This window comes from Rhinolophus hipposideros (genome assembly GCF_964194185.1).
Source record: "Rhinolophus hipposideros genome assembly, chromosome: 8".
Classification (NCBI taxonomy): Eukaryota; Metazoa; Chordata; class Mammalia; order Chiroptera; family Rhinolophidae; genus Rhinolophus; species Rhinolophus hipposideros.
The window spans coordinates 4,559,709-4,572,236 of record NC_138054.1 but is presented as its reverse complement, the minus strand read 5'-3'; the positions used below and the strand labels follow the sequence as shown (position 1 = coordinate 4,572,236).

At 43.9% G+C, this 12,528-nt stretch overlaps 1 long non-coding RNA gene across 1 annotated transcript in view; it reads right to left on the bottom strand.

Moving 5' to 3' along the window:
- Positions 1–359: 359 nt before the first annotated feature.
- The window catches only part of LOC308501247, a 42,779-nt gene continuing 30,610 nt past the window's right edge, over positions 360–12,528 (bottom strand). The window contains exon 3 of the long non-coding RNA XR_013993857.1: positions 360–2,186. This is a non-coding gene — a long non-coding RNA (uncharacterized lncRNA). The remainder of the gene's footprint in view (positions 2,187–12,528) is intronic.

The following is a 12,528-nucleotide window of genomic DNA, read 5'->3' as shown; positions in this document are numbered from 1 at the left end:
AATGTTGCTGGTTTGATTCCCACATGGGATGGTGGGCTGCGCCCCTGCAACTAAAGATTGAAAACAGCAACTGGATTTGGAGTTGAGCTCCACCCTCCACAGCTAGATTGAAGGATAACAACTTGGAGCTGATGGGGCCTGGAGAAACACACTGTTCCCCAATATGTCCCAATAAAAAATTTTAAGAAAAAAGAGTGAAATCTTACCTTTTGCGACAACATCGATAGACCTAGAGGGTATAATGCTAAATAAAATAAGTCAGACTGAGAAAGACAAATAAATACTATATGATCTCACTTATATGTGGAATCTAAAGAACAAAATAAATGAACAAACAAAACAGAAACAGACTCATAGATACAGAGAACGAACTGATGGTTTACTAGATGGGAGGGGGGTTTGGAACCTTGGGTGAGAAAGGTGAAGGGATTAAGTACAAATTGGTAGTTACAAAATAGTCATGGGGATCTAAGTACAATATTGCGAATATAGTCAATAATATCATAATAATATAGGTGGGTAGATGACTTTTTGGGGTCTTCGCTTTGTGACGTACATAAATGTCTAATCACTATGTTGTTTTGTACACCTGAAACAAATAAAAAAATATTTTTTTAAATAAGTAAGTATATTTAATGAAATCTAAGAGAGAGAGAACACATTTCCATTTTCTTGTGTTTGCATAAAGAAACACTGATGGGTTACCAAAGAAACTAACAATAGCAGGCAGCTGGGGTGGAGGCAGGAGCGTGTGGGTGGGCAGGGTACACGTAAAGGTATCTTTCTCCCTGTGCACTTTCTCTATTCATGCGATTTTTGAACGATATGAACATAGGGCCTATTCCAAAAGATGAAGAAGATAAAAGAGGTGGTGAAGGAGATAGAGATGGAGAAAAAGAAAAAGAAGACCGGGAAGAAGACAAAGACAAATGAGATAAAGATGAGGGAGAAGGAAGTGGAGAAATTGACCATGATGCTTGAGTCTGAGGCTTGGTGATCTCTCCTTCATAAATATCTTTCTTTTTACCGGAGTCACAGGCCAGGAGGCCAGAGGCAAAGAACATGGGCTTTGAAATAAAATAGACTTTGGTTTGAATTTTGGTGTTTCTGCCTTCTTTCTGGAGAAATGACTTAACCGCTCAGAGCGATAGAGTGCATAATCAGTAAATGGGGATTTTAGTAGTACTCACTTCATGATGTTGTTGTGTGGACGGAATTAGGTAATTTATGTCCTTAGAAAGTGCTGGCTCATAGGAAATACAAGACATTATTATTTTTATAGCTTTTAGGCACATACATCAAAAGATAAGAATTTAATTGCCCACGTAAACTCTTTTTACCAAAATTTCTCCCTGGAAAATGAAATTACCACCTTCCAAATAAATACCAAAACTTCTATTTTGAGATGCATTGCTGAGGGCTCTATTCAACTGTGGTTCCATCATTTAATAAGCCTCCATTAAGGATACAAAATGTTAAATCACAACAAATGCAATGTTGGGTTTTCTGCTCCCTTTCCATTTTTCCTCCTCCTCAGACTTCTCTTTTCATTTCATCCTCTTTTTTCTCCTGTCCCATTTCCTTTTCTTCTTTCACTTCTGCCTACCTTCCTCTTGGCCTCTATACTCACAAATGACCTGAATGTGCCAAAAAAAGTGACCTCAGGAGACCATTAGTTCAATCCACTCTTGTTGCAGATGAGCAAATCAAGGTTCAGAGGGAATATGGGTTCACCCACGGCCAACCACCACCACCACCAGCTGGCTGCAGACCAGGACCAGAGCCAGCATTCCTGTGAAGTTTTTTTTCCACTCAGCTTCTGGAGGTCATCTTATACCAGAGTGTCCCAAACCCTGTATTGAAGCGAAATGTTATTTCTTCATTTCTCAATCTGCATTTAGAAAACAAATGAGGCAGGAATTGTTCTTTCATTTGGGAGTTTACGTGAGACCAAACGCATTGTGCTTTTGAAACTTCAGTAGTAGATGTGTTTGTCAGAGTGATAAAAATGATGCACATCACAGAAGGGGCTCAGTGAGGTCCTGCCTGTATGTTTGAGGATATGTGTGACTGAGGTCTCACAGGACCTTCCATCTTCATGGTTCTATAAGCAGAACTATTCTTCCAAGCACTCTCCTTTCCACAAAGGCCTGGCTGCTATATATCTTGAGTCCTCGTCCTGGAAGCTGTGGAACAAGAACCAAATTTTAGAGGAAGGAGGGAATGAAGAACAATAGTAGCAACCCTCTAGGGGACACTTACTCCCTGTCAGATGCTGTGCTAGGGGATTTACACAGATAGTAGGTCCAAATATCACAGGGCATAAAACTCAAATGTGCAAGAATGGCCACATTTTCACTTTTCCTTAATTCAATTTCATCTCTACCTTGAACCCCCCTTCTGCTTACAAGCCAAAATAATTTTAACAGAATCACTCCCAAGGTTTCCAGTCATTTCACATGAAATGTGGTCAGTTCAGGGTAGGCTCCCTCCACCTTCCCCCGAGAGTGCATCTAAGTTCTGTGTGGTATGCAGAGCACTCAGTTGTTGAGGGGTGGGGGGTCTGGTCTGAGGCCCTCTTCTGCCCTACTCCAAATTGGTCCTTGGTGCTCAGAAGAAATCCCACTGGCACCTCCGATCAATCTGAGGGCTTTGCATCACCTCTTCTGACAGTCTGTATACTCTCTATTATCCTCTCTCTAACCTTGAGCCCCCTTGGACTTCACCAACGCTCTCCTAGGCTTATTTCCAGTTTTCCTTTTGGGCACTCATCCCCTTAAAGTTGGGTGAACTTGTGACGTGTTTTGGCTGATGAAATGTTAGCAGAAGTGATGCATGTCACTTCCAGATAGAAACCTGTAAGAACCAGGAAACAAGTCACCATCTCCCTTTTGCTGAGCCTTAGTCAAAAGCAATGTTTCATATAGTGATGTTTTCATCCTCCCAGGAAAGGGTGAGGACAATGTGAAGCAGACATACCCACTTTTAAGATGGACATGTACCAGGAGCAAGAGATAAAACTTCATTGTTTTAAACCACTGAGATTCGGAGCTGTTTGTTCCATTGCATGCCTAGCCCATCCTGACTAATATGGAGAAAATGAAGTTTTAGAATGCTCTCCTGTGCCCTTCTGGGCCCTGGGTGAAAGAGTTCTTAGGGACCTGTGTACCTAGGCTGCCTGGCTATCATTTGCAGTCTATTGCTACCACACTATAATGGGTGTGTGTGGTTTGCTGTGATCTCAAACTTATCCTGGGAAGTGGAGCACAAGGTCCACATACTCTCAAATTTCTAAACTTTTTGAGGCTTCTCTTCTCTTTCCCACCAGAGGCTTTGCCCACAAAGTGGAAATGGGGGAGGGGCAGGGAGGAAAGAAGGAGAAAAGGCCACCGGCTGCTAAAAGGTAATGTCTGCATGCACCTCATGTAAAACCCCAGAGTTGAGTTCATTTTGCCTTTTATTTTCTCTCTGTCTGCTCCCTTAGGGAAATGGTGAATCTCCTGAGCGAACTAAATAAAAATCAAAGCTCCCTGAGGCCAGAGAAAAGTATTTTAAGATTCTGTTTCCTCCATGGAATCCAGCAAAGATGAGTGATCTATAGAATACATTTTTAATTGATTATAAGGGATCTTATTCTCCTGTCCCACGTGATTCTAAAATTATATTTTTATTGGCACTGGCCACATCTCCACCACCTGAGAGGCAGATAGAGAATGCCCTGTTGGATCCCTTTCCTTTTGGAAAGAAAATTTCTTTTGAGGGTGACCTGGGATTCATTCATACAAAACATGACATGTAAAAAAACAGCCAGTTGGGTCCCTGTGGGTTTTCCCCATTGGACTAGTTGTAATCCTGGCTGATTCCCAGTTAATCTGCCTATTTCTTTTCCAATTCAATGGTGCAAAAGTAAACTAAGCCTTTTGATTTCTCTGGTGACGCAGAGGTCTCAGTGAAGTAGGGCTACTCATGGCTGTAATAAAAATCTGGAGAAGATGTAGGGAAACATTTCCCTGATAAATGAAATGTTCAATTAGGTTTTCTTTCCAAAATTAAATTTGCTACCTTAGTGTCCTGATTTTGCAACATAGTGATTAATACATCAAACCAATTAAATTCTGCGCAACTCTTCACATTTGTTTGCATATTTTTTAGAAGCACACACACAGAATTAGTCTGAACCAAAGGTGTAATTTATTTGTCTGCAGTCTGAGTCATTGAGTTCCCTCAGGGTATCTTTCAACTTATTCTTTCTAGATCTCCATGGACTACTTTTTTTCAAAACATGTGATTTACTTAGAAACAGGCTACCCAGCACAGAATCCAACCTGTTCCATGTTTTGTATTGCAGAATTTGCTCATGTGACTTAAGAAATTTTAAAACCCTGTACTCTATGTTTTTATAGCTCTGAATTGGTATGTAGTAGTGAATATTGTTACTGTAGTTGCTTATCACAGAAATCGGAAAATGCCACCCCCCTAGTTGTGCCTGTTAATGTTGGAAAGGTGAAACAAGAAGATAGGACGGACGGCCTTCACACACCCATTCAAATCTAGTAAACTTTAGGAGACTACAGCATTAGACAAAATTTGACCTAAAGTTTAAAAGAAGTTTTCTTTCTAAACATTTATTTAATTTTTTTGGCCTTGAACTAAAAGAGAATCAAAGATACATTCAATTATTAGAACCCAGATATAAGACCACAATTTTTTCCATACCAACAACTCTTATAGAATATTCATGAACTCTATGGTGTGTGGCCAAGAGGACACCAGAACTCAATTGGAGGTCTGCTAATTACCATGTGATGGTGAGTGAGTTACTGGCCCTCTCTGAGCCTCGGCTTCCTCATGTATGAAATGGGGATACCACCTGGAAGGCCCACCTCTGGATGCTGTGTTTGGTTTCACACAGTTCAGCCTGTTGGAAGACCTTGGTAGTGTATAAGGTTGTCTTAACATAGAGCATTTTTATGTGACTTTTTGTTACTGCTCTTAAAGTCTCCACAGAGAGGTCTGCAATAGGAGCAAGAAGAAAATAGCAGAATGCCTAGAATGTTTACTCTCAACCTTGAATTTCTCTTTTTGTGTGCATTTGTGGAGTGTGTGACTTGTGTGTGACTTGACGGTAGGTTGGCTTCTTCTGGTTTGACTTCCTAATGGGCAGAGGCTAGAAAGCTAAAGAACCTCACATCCCAGCCCCCTTGTGGCTAAGGTTCCAGAGGTGATTTAGCTTTGTGTATTGACCATGTTTCTAGCTTCTGTAAACGTGATGCTTTCACATTTGTCCCACAAGCATATCCCAGACAGGTCTTATTCTGGACAACTCAGTGATATGCCTGAGTTACCTTGCCTTGGCCTCCTCCTGCCTTCCTTGTCACCCCCTTCCCATGGAGGGTTCGTTCTGGGGTGGGTGTGCTTTGCAAGTACAAACCAACAGATTCAGAGCCCACACAACCACTACCTTCTCTATGGGGCACACACTCTGGGCTACCATCCACCTGCCCCAATCACTCTCCAAGCCAGGTACCAGAAAACTAGAGACAACCCGTAGGCCGCAGAGCCCACTGAAATTATTAAAACTAGCCAATCCTAAACCTGTGTACCCTGACTCCCTGAGGAAACCACAACAAAGTCTCTTGCCAGTTTCCCTGAATAGGTGTGCCTCCTGACTGGGTCTTCCTGTGTGGTACTGCATGGCCTGGTGTGCCCCCTCCTCTTGGGATCCGTGAGAAGGACAGTTCTTTCCTGATCTCTTGACCTAGCTATACCTCAAATTTTCTATTAATACACATATTTTAAACATCTTGCCAATCACTGCACTCACAGAAGACTCGCATTTGCAGGGTTAAGAGGGTAGTAGGTGAACCATGCATTTTGCTGAGTCCCCAGGGGCATTGTGGCTCTGGAGCTAAGAGTTTGGCAGTGACTTCATAACCTCTGGTTTGCAGCTAAGACACTCTGTTCCTGGAGCCAAGAGACCCATCACATGCTTCCTGATACCATAACCTCCTGACTGTGGCAGAGGTGCATGTTTCTGGAGAGGCCCATTCTGTGGTGTGTTTCTGAGGCCATTCTCATGTTCCAGTCTAGAGTGTATTCTTCCAGACCTTTGTCAGCACCAGATTCTCTATGTTAAATCCCTTTCTATTTAAACTTTCTGTTATCTGCAGCCAACCCTGCCTGCATAATGTATCACTCAAGGTTCAGTCAAGAAACAGAACCCACACCAGAAATTTGAATAAAGTTTAATACACAGAATTATTAAGTGGTAATGGGAGAGTCACTCCTAATAGGGGTGAGAAAATGCTGAAGAACAGGGAGTAGCTGACTTAGGAAGTGGCTACTACCTCTAGGGCTGAGGCAGCACATCCAACAAAGGAACACACTGGGACAAGGGTCTCCCACCTCTCGCCACAGCTGAGATTCAGGCCTCATTGGAAAGTGTGGTTGAAGGGCTGTAGGCCAGGGATGGTGGGCAGGAAGTTGCTAGAAAGACTCCTACTGGAGAGTCAGAGAAACTGACTGGGGAACCCCCTCGGGTGTCCACAAGAGTTGCTGGGAAGTTACCTCTTGTACTGCTGGCATAAGTCACCAGTGGGAATATGCCGATGGTCCTCCCCTATCCCACGGGTGGGGGAGCATGCTGTGGGCAGCCAGGCCGAAGGCGCAAGGTGGAAAGGACATCATCCAGGGAGAGAAGCCCCTTCCCCTTGCAATGTGTGTCACCCTGGGTCCAATCAGAAGAGAAAAACTGTACAGTAATTTCAAACAGGTAAACTTTAATAAAAAGAATTAGTAACTATAACAGGGGAGGGAATAATAGGGATTGACTAGTAAGAAGTAAAGAAAACTCTAAACATATGGGAAATGCAGATATAAGGAGCAGCGATGACCCCTAGGGCTAAAATTAGAGTGCCCAAAGAAGCAACATACATCATCCTGATATCTAGACCCTCCTATTGAGGTCCTGGCCATGAATAGGTCAGTAACAAAGAAATTGCTGTGGTGCGTCATCAGTGGAACTTGCCAGAAAGCTGTCTTCTAAGGTACCCCAAAAAGTTGTTCATGGGAGATGTGATCAGAAGTAATGCTGTGCACCATGGCAGTGATGAGGCATTCTGGGGCCCACAACGGCAGTCCTGGCAAAGGAACTGCAGATTGGGAAGGCATATCTATATTCAGAATATGTGTCTATTCCTGTGAAAAGGAATGTCTGCCCCCTCAATGATGGAAGAGGTCCAATGTAATCTCCCCTACCCCAGGTGGCTGGTTGATCACCCTGGGAATGGTGCCATATTGGGACTCAGTGTGGTCTTCCATATAAGCCCCCAAATTGGTTTCTTGAGTTTGTACATTTCAGGTGTCAGTTTTCCCAGTAGACACTTGAGTTCACTAATATGCAATGGTCATTCTTCAGTGCAAATTTGCTTTTTTGTGTGACTGTAAAGAATCCCTCTTTCCTGTGATAAGCCAATTATTAATAGTACACTGTCCCTTCTTTCCCTCATTCCTGGCTTTTTTTTTCTTTCTGATTCAAGTTTTCATCTCTGCTTTTAAGGTTAGCCCCCCCCAAAATTAGTGCCCAAGTATCCTATTTAAGTTAGTTTTAAAATACTGATAATGGAATTGAAATGTTGCTTTTAGAAAAAGAGAAAGAGAGGAGGGAGGGGAGGAGGGAAGGAGGGAGGGAGGGAGGAAGGAAGGAGAAAAGAAATGGGAAAAAATGAGATGCAAGAAACCTGGTATTACAGCAGGCCAGGTTCTGAGTGTTTCACCATCTCATCATGCCAGAGCCCTTTTTTCTCTCCTACAAATGCAATCTCTATCCAGGAAGCATTTTCCCATCAGTGATCCATTGCTTTCAGGTTAGCTTTGTGTGGAAAACAAGAAATTTAGGGGCCCCATAAAAGCTTATTGATTACCAATGGCCCATTCTGTGGTAGGTACTTAGGCAAGGGGAAAAAAAGGAAAAATATAAATAAGCCCCAAGTTTACTTCTGCAGCAGAAAAAAATGGACCCAATACCAATATGGCACTTTCCCAGACTAGACCATTTCTTGCTCTCATTAAAATTCAGAAGCAGTGATCCAAGTGTGTCCTAGAGGAAACGTTCCAGAGTCTTGCTAATGGAGCTCTCTAGCCTCTTTCTCCACATCCAGCAAAGGTTCTCTGAGGGAAGAAGGGGAAAGGTCAGTGCTTCTCAAACTTGCACTTGCATCAGAATCACCTGGAGGACTTGTTAAAACACAGCTTGCTGGGCCTCCGCCAGAAGGTGTAGGCCAGCCCAATAACTCGCAGCTCTCACAGGTTCCCAGGTGATGTTCATACTGCTGATCCAGAGGCCAGCCTTTGGGAACCACTGGCTCCGAGGCAGTGGACTACAGTGGTGAAGAACACGGACCCTGAAAGTCAGACCCCCTCATCCAGATCCTTGGTCTACCTCTAGCTCTGTGACCCTGGGCAATTACTTCTTGGTGCCTCAGTTTCCTTGTCTTTAAAATGGGAATTATGGTATGTGCTTACTTTGTAGGGTTGTTGAGAGAACTGAATGAGTTAAAATCGATAAAGCACTTAGAATAACACGTGGTATGTGGTAAAGATCATGCATAAATATTAATTAACATAAATGTTTTAATTTACATGATCCCTGCTGTTTGTTCTGTGACCCCAGTCTGGCCCCGAGTCAGCAAACCTGCTCTGTGGAATGTCTTGCGTGTGAGTCCCCATTCTCCTCTCAGCTCTGCCACATTTTTGCCGTGGGACTGAAACTGGTCAACTCATAACTGGGCCTTGGTTTCCTCATCCATAAAATGAGAGGGTTGGCTAGTTGACTTTCAAAGTTCTTTTTCATATAAATCCAAAGTTACTTCTATAGCTTACTGGAAGTCTTTTTTAATGTTCCTGGGCTATAACTACACCCGTTCATGTTTTCTTTTTTAACTTGCAAATGTAACAAGCATCTTGTACATCTCAGAGTGCAACAGAGATGACTGTCAACAGGCTCTTGTGTTTCCCTTCTCTTTTTTGGTGTATCTCCTGCGTCCCCACGTGGTTAAGGTGGAAGGGAAGGGAGCTGAGCCAGGTGCTGTACAAGTACCTTACATATTCCTTAGGGCAGCGTAGAATTGTCCCATTTTCCAGATGAGGAAATTAAGGAAGGCTAAGATAAGGAGCTAAGGAAGGCAAAGTAACTTGCCCAAATTTGGGCTGGCAGGTGATAAAACTGAGATCTGAGCCCTGTTCAGAGGCCTGTGCTAAATGCTGAGGGGTGGAGAGATGTCAGTACAAACAGACAGAAATGAATAAACCAGAATGCCCCAGAATGCCCAAAGGAACAGAGTAGGAGCACCCCTTGTGTGGCTGCCAAACCAGTTCCCAGGGTCTATTTGACACAACTTCCCAGAATCAACCATTTAATAGGGGGTAATGGTACCCCTCATCTCTGCCCCAAAATCTTCACGGAGAACAAGAGGCGACCAGCTGCACCTTCTTGCATTCCCTTCACACAGCTATTCCCTTTCTCGTGGTTAGGGAGCTCTACCACTTCCTCACCTGCTCCTAGGCCCACAAGAGTAACTACTCATCTGTGAAGGCTCAGTGCATCACACCCCTCTAAGGGGTTTCTGAGAGCTGCTTTCTCATCCTGCAATGACCACTCTTCGCTCCTTGAAACAGCACCTTCCTTGTTTCTACCTTGGTCCCTGGGAACTTTAAAGCACCCTTTCCTTTTTATTGTGGGCTGAATTGTGTCCCCTCCTAAAAAAAAAATTCACATGTGAAAGCCCTAACCACAGAAGATAATTAAGGTTAAATGAGATCATTAGGGTGGGCCCTAATCCAACATGACTGGTGTCTTTATAAGAAGAGAAAATCAGGACACAGATACACACAGAGGAAAGACAGGGAGGACACAGGGAGAAGGTGGCCATCAGCAAGCTGAAGAGAGGGGTCTCCAAGGAACCCACCCTACTGACACCTTCATTTCAGACTTCCAGCCACCAGAACTGTAAGAAAGTACATTTCTGTTGTTTAAGCTACCCAGTCCTAGGTATTTGTTGTGGCAGCCCTAGGAAGTAATAATTCCCACCCCAACAAATGTAACAAATACCTTCGCATCTTGGGGATTGGGGATTGTTCATCCTGGAACGCCTCGCACCCCAGGTATTCCCTATGGTAAATGGATGTTGATTGAATCAATGAAGGGGTATCCAAATATATAGCATCCTGGTATTCTATTATAAAGCCGCTACTGTATGCCCCTCACCTGATATAAGAGATACGTGAGAAAAACTGAGGCGCCCCTCACCCCTGCCCAGAACTATGCTTGAGAAACACTGGGAAAAATGAGACAAAGCAAAACCACTTCATGATTTCATCCAAGCACAGAAAAAAACAAGGTCACTGTACTACCCTCAAAAATAATCCCTCCAAAATACCTCTTTTGGCTAAAATGGCTGTGTCATGCAGGGTGTCATGCGGGGTCTCCTGTCCCGCTCCCCACATAAGAACGCAGGACATGGTGAGGCCAAGAAGGAAGACCCACGGAGCCATAGGTAGGGGAGTCATACCACTATAGTCTCACTGGAGGCTGGAGACACACAACGTGCAACCTGCTGTCTGCTTCTCTGCTTGCCAACCGACCCACTGACTCTCGACTCTCTCAACTCCTGACTCTTCAACCCCGGCAGCCGTGGCAGTTACATCAGTGGCTAACTGGCTAGCTGGTTACAGCTGACGGCCAATTAGCCAAAGATGACGGCCATCTACTACTCGAGCAAGCACCTTTCATGTAGGCCGAGAGCCTGGAAACTGCTCTCTGGGACTCTGTCCCCACACCACTATATTCTTGCTGATGGTTGGGTTGGAAACACAGGAAGCAGGAGCCACACTGTCTGTAACCCACCGTCCTAATTGCAATCTGCGCTTTCCAGCCACCATCTTTTTGCTAGCCCCCATTTTCTGCTAGCGTAGCCACAGCAGTTATATGAGTGGCCAATGGCTCACTGATTACAGCTGACAGCCAACTAGCCACAGCTGATGGCCATCCAATCGCAGTTGATGGCCATTTACTACCTGAGACAGCACCTTTCCACTTGAGGCCGAGAGCCTGGAAACTGCACTCCTGGCACTATCCCCACACTTGTTTTAGTCTCCCCTCTTTATAAAGAAGATTTATTGAGATGCCCAGTCAAAGAATTGTCCCCACTTTCTGACAATGTCCAATCTCCAATCTGGAGCAAATCCCAGCTTCCTTAGCCCCTCCCCCAAATCCTCCAACCAAATCCCAAATCCTATAGTAGGTCCTTTCTAACACCTTCTTACTGAGATTCCCCCATGCTTCCTCATAGTGAGCCTCTCCCTCACTGCAAACAGTAATCAGCCCAACTTGTCTGAGCACAAATGTGCTCCTGGTGGCCTCAGGCTGGAGCTCCCTGACAGTGCTGTTCACTGGCTTTTGTTTGATGGAGTGGGACGTGCTAACTGCCAAATTTTTGAGAAGGAATGTTGAGAGGAAGATAAAGTAGAAATATGAAAGATTAAGTAGTGGGATTTGGCAATGTCTAAAGGGAGAGAGAAGTTGGGAGGGCATATTAAAATAGGTTGCCTATTTGAGGACAATGCAAACTTTTCCTCCATCTCCCCATCCCCCCAAGAAAAACCTTCAGGAAAATTTGCATTATTTATTTATTTATTTATTTTTATTAGTTTCAGGTGTACAAGACAGGGTAATACTTAGACGTTCATCATTTATATCCCTCACACTGTGAACCCCCCTCCCCCCATCCACTATCCCTCCGACCTCGCACTGAACCATCACATTATATATATAAAATTATAGTTGGCATTCATTAATGTTTAGCTTCTGGTGTACAGTGCCGTGATGTATTATTTATTAAGCTGTTAAAGTTGGGTTTGAGTTTGGGGCAGAGAGGGACTGAATCTTACCAAAACAGAATGAAGAAACTGGGTTATAAGCAGAACCTCAAGGGGTGGACCCCCAAAAGCTTTATCCAATTGGGTTAACTGAGACTTCCTCTCCACCAATCAGTGTGCAAATGTCTATGGGACAGTTGAATAATGATAAGAATAATTTAGACCCCACAGTGCCCTATAATGTATGCTGGTAATAGTGAGTGCTCAAGATTGACTGAGGGACTGAGTGAGAATGAGACCCCTCCATGACCATTCCAGGAAACCCTCCAGCCTTCCAAAGAAAGTTGGCCAGGGGACCACCACTATCCTGCCCACAACTGATGGAATTAACACTGGGCTACTGACCCCACGCAGCCATTCTATACGCTGGCCAGTGCCCATGAGGTGTCTGGCCTGTGGGCTCTGCAGATCAGGAATGACAGTGACTAATGGATCTATTCTGCTTCTTTCACAGGCAATTCGGATGTAAAACAGATAAAAGACAGCATAAGTGGATTAGTTTCCTATGGTTACTATAATAAAGTACCACAGAATTAGTGGCTGAAACAATAGAAATTTATTGTCTCTCAGTTATGGAGGCTAGGAATCCAAGAT